At 31.2% G+C, this 4,852-nt stretch overlaps 1 pseudogene; it reads left to right on the forward strand.

The window, feature by feature from the left end:
* Positions 1–973: 973 nt before the first annotated feature.
* Positions 974–1,092, forward strand: LOC112485619 (annotated as a pseudogene).
* The last annotated feature ends 3,760 nt before the right edge of the window (positions 1,093–4,852 follow it).

A 4,852-nucleotide genomic window follows, 5' to 3' on the forward strand; every position in this document is an offset into this window, starting at 1 on the left:
ACCAATGTACTGTATACTTGAAACTAATTAAAATAAATAAATTAAAAAAATTAATTTCCTCCTTGCAACCATTTGTGAAAAGCTGGTGCCTTGTAAATATACTTCAGAGCAATTTGTTGATTCTTTTTACTCCTTGCAGTGAATATGGTAAAGAAACCTATCTCATCGGTTTTCTTTTCTTGCTCACTTCATTTCCTGCTATTTCTTACTCAAATTTCCCAAGGCTTAGAGCTCCCAAGCAATGTGTTGGCACTTTAATCATTGCGGCAGGCTCTGCTTTGCAGAATATCCTACTGCAAATATGAATAAGGAACAGCATGATCTAGGAACTTGTTAGAAATTCAGAATCTCTGACCTCAGAACATGCCTACTGAAATAGAATCTGCATTTTTATTTAATCTCCACCTAATGGGGATGCACACAACACTGATTGGTCCTCAAATTCATATGGAAAACAAACAAACAAACAAACAAGCACAACCACTAGAGCAATAAGTGAATTTAGCAAAGTGACAGTGTACACGATCAACTCAGAAAAATTAATTTGGTTTCTACACACCAGCAATGAACAATTCAAAAAAAAAAAAATGAAGGAAACAATGTAATTTATAGTCACAAAAGGAATAATATACTTAGGAATACATTTAACCAAGATTAAGCAAGAAAATTTGTACAATGAAAAACTATAAAACATTGCTGAAAGAAATTAAAAAAAAAACAATTTTATAGATTGGGGAATTAACAATGTTAAGATGGCAAGACTGGAAAGTAATCTATAAATTCAATGCAATTCCTATCAAATCCCAACAATTTGATGCTCACATTCATATGGAATTGCAAGGGTCTCAAATAGACAAAACAATCTTGAAGAAAAATTTTGGAAAACTCACACTTCTCAAATTTAACACTAAAGTATTTCAAAGATGAAGTATTCAAAACCATATGGTACTGGCATTAAAAAAATGGGCATACAGTCTATGGCCATGCCACCCTGAACAAGCCCAGTCCTGTCTGATCTTGAAAACTAAGCAGGGTCAGGCCTGGTTAGTACTTGGATGGGAGACCACCTAGGAAGACCAGGTGCAGTAGGCGTAAAAAAAATAAAAAAAATAAGAGATTGTAAGCTGACAAGGTCTTTGCAATCTGTGAGGTCAACTAAGGGTTGCCTTGACTAAAAAAAAAACTTTTTTAAAAAAATGGACATACAGACAGACTGATGAAATAAAATTTATAATCTAGAAGTAAAACCATATATTTATGGCCAATAGATATTCAACAAGTACGGTGATGACCATTCAATAGGTGAAAGAAAAATCTCTTTAATAAGTGATTCTAGGACAACTAGATAGATAAACACATGCAAAAGAATGAGGTTGAACCCATATCTCAACAATATATAAAAAAGGTAACTTAAAATGGATCAAAAGCCCAAATATAAGAGTCATGATATTGAATATGGCAATGGATTCTTAGATAATGATAACACGAGCAAAAGAAACAAAAGAAAAATTTAGATAAATTGGACATCGTCAAAATGTAAAAACTTCTGTCCATAAAAGGACATTGTCAAGAAAATGAAAAGAGACCTATGAAATGGGAGAAAATATCTGTAAATTTGTAATTCTGCTGAGTCAAGCATCTAGAATACATAAAAAATTCTTATGATTCAACAACAAAAAGACAAATACAATTTTTAAAACTGGAAAAGTACTTGGCTAATTTCTCCAATGAAAATATACCAATGGAGAAAGAACACATGTAAAGATGCTCAACAGTATTAGTATTATGAGAATACAAATCAAAATTACAATGAGATACCACTTCAACTCAGTGGGAATGGAAATGATTTGCCCATTATGAAAAAGAGTTTGATAGGTGTTCAAAAAGTTAAAACACGGGATTATTTTATGATTCAGTAATTTCAGTCTTAAGCATATATCAAAAAAAATTAAAACAGGTACTGAAACAAATACACTTACATACATATTCATTGCATCATTATTCACAGTAGATGAAGATGAAAGCAATCCAAATGTCCAACACTGAGTAAATGGATAAACCACTATAGTATATGTATTTAGTAGAATATTTTTCAGCCATGAAAAGGAATTAAGTACTAATACATGCTATAACATGGGTGAACCTCAAAAACATGATGCTGAGGAATTCAGACAATGGTTACATACTATAAGATTCCGTTGATATGAAATATTCATAAAAGATAAACCCATAAAGATAGAAAGCAGATTGGTATTCTCTAGGGGCTGGTAATGGTGGTGGCAAAAGGGAGTAACTGCTTGATGGGCTTGTGACCTCTTTTTTATGTGGTAAAAATATTTTAGAACTAGATAGAGGCAGTAGTTACCGAATAATGTGAATGTACTACACACCACTGAATTTTTCACTTTAAAATGGTAAATGTTATGTTATGTAAATTTAATCTCAATAAAAATATATTTTTTAAAAATATACTAATTTTTAAAATTAGTGACTAATCTTGGAGATATTTAGATTAATTGCTATAAATGAAATAGCAATGGAAAGACATTCTTGATAGATCATTTAGACGAAACACGCTAAACTAATTTATTTGAAAGATTTGAGCAAAACATAGTTGAAAATGGGGAAATGAGCCTCCTATTCAAGTTCTCAATGAAGCTTGATAGATAAATGATAGATAGATGATAGATAGATAAATCGGTGGATGGATGGATGGATGGATAGATATATTAGAGATAAAAGAAATTGCAAAGAGGTTTTCAATAAGTTTTTCAAAAATAAGTTGGTCACAATAAAAGATGACTACCAATTCAAGATAACTAATCAATTAATGAAATCATTTTCTCCTGAGGCCAAAGAGAAAATCAAAACTTCACTTTAAGAATAGTTTAAAAAATAATGAAAACACTTTATATTAATAGACGTTCATGTTTTGAGCACCTATAATGCAGGCTTCACTGTTCTAATTTTTATTTTTAACTAAAATATCAAATTTAAAACTCATTGTAATCTACTAAGTGGATAACTGTGAAGATTAAAAGGAAATATGTAATATATGAACATGGTCCAACATATTATGGCTGCAATAAATGATTGTTAGGTTTTTGTATCAATGCTTCTAATGAATATCAATGAATGTTTACTGGAATTTGAGATATCCTCATTATATTCAAATGATCACACTGAACAGAGTTATGTGTATGTTTGAAAACATAAACATGAATAAGTTGTTCAGTAAAATTGTATAGAATGAGAAGAAATCAAGAATATCAACATTTTAACAGCAATTTAAAGACTACACAGAGAAGGAACCTGAGAAATAAACTGAGAAGAAGCAGAGCAGATCACAAACGTAGTCCTGTGCCTGCCATGGTAAACATAAATTATACATCACGAATAGTGAACCTTGCACTTCTAGCAAAGTACCATATGTAGGTCCTCTAATAACATCCAAAATTGTTTAGTTATAACGTATGTGAGGGGAAAAATAAATTGATTCCTGGCTTAGGCCACTGTCTGTGCGAAGTCTGCTCTTTCTCCATGTGTCTGCATGCTTTTACCCAGGGTGCTCTGGTTTTCATCCACATCTCGAAGATGTACATGTGAGGAAAACAGGTTAAGTTGTCCCAGTCTGAATGAGTGTGGATGTATGTCAGTGACTCTGCCATGGAAGAATGTCCTGTCCAGGATGGGTTCCCGCCTGTGCCCTGAGTTTCCAGGAGAGGCTCCAGCTACCTGCCATCCTGAAATGGAATAAGAAGGTTGGGAAAGAATCATCTTATTTTTGTTTTTAAATTTTACTTAGATGTATATAGTGCTCACATTTATTTCAATGTTTAATATTAGAAGTTTTTGACTATTTAGAAGTTTTGTGATGTTTTTATGACCAGAAATATGCTGTAGGAATTTAAATCTTGTTTATATCAATTAGCCTGTAGCAAAATTGCTTTTATTTTGTGTTGTTTCACTTAAAGTAACAGTTTCTAAGCACCTATCAATGACATTAAATGAGGATTTACTGTACAGTAATTTAAAATGTCTACCTGTTTGTTTAACTGGAGGATATTGGTGACTCTTGATAGCAGAGTTTCACTGATATAATGGATTGAAAATGAAAAAAAAAGAAAAGAAAAGAAAAATTGAAAGAATAGCAAGAGACATAGAAAAGTGGCTTTAAGTTACATGTCAAGAAGACAGGCTAAAGAAGGAAAGAGACAGAATACAAATTAGAGAAGATAGAGGTTTAAAGAATGATTTTTGTTAGACTTCTCATTGTTTATTGTTTGTTTTTTTAATTAAATTAATTTAAGCATTTGTACTATTTAGATGTTGGTAGAGATAAAGACACTCTTCAGTAACAGAAGAGATAATGAATGGAGATATTGATCTGTAGCTACAGTATGAATAAGAATTGTGCTTGAACAACAGGAAAACTTTTCATTCAAAAGATTAAAAGGCTGTTTTGTATTGCTTGTCTGACTTGTGAACGAATTACAGTAAATTTCTAATTAAGATATAAATATTTTCTTTAATGTAGAAGGTATCATATACAAATGCTAAAGTCACCAAAAGCAAGCATGTTATATTCCTTTTTGGGGGATAGTAAATTAACACTAAGCTCATAGTTTATTTCCAGAAAATTTTAGGAATTCTCCAATTTGAAAAATGTTATCATGAATCAATACTGTTTATTGATAAGACTACATGATTATAATATGAGACTAAAATAAATTGTTAGTGGTTTAGTGGATAGTGTAGTATTTAGCAGTAAACAGTTCAGTTAGTAAAAATCTGAGTTTTATTCTTTTAACTAGAATTTACTATCTTTGTAGACTTGGATTGCTTACGAAAT

Source organism: Pteropus alecto, unplaced genomic scaffold, assembly GCF_000325575.1.
Source record: "Pteropus alecto unplaced genomic scaffold, ASM32557v1 scaffold5, whole genome shotgun sequence".
NCBI lineage: Eukaryota > Metazoa > Chordata > Mammalia > Chiroptera > Pteropodidae > Pteropus > Pteropus alecto.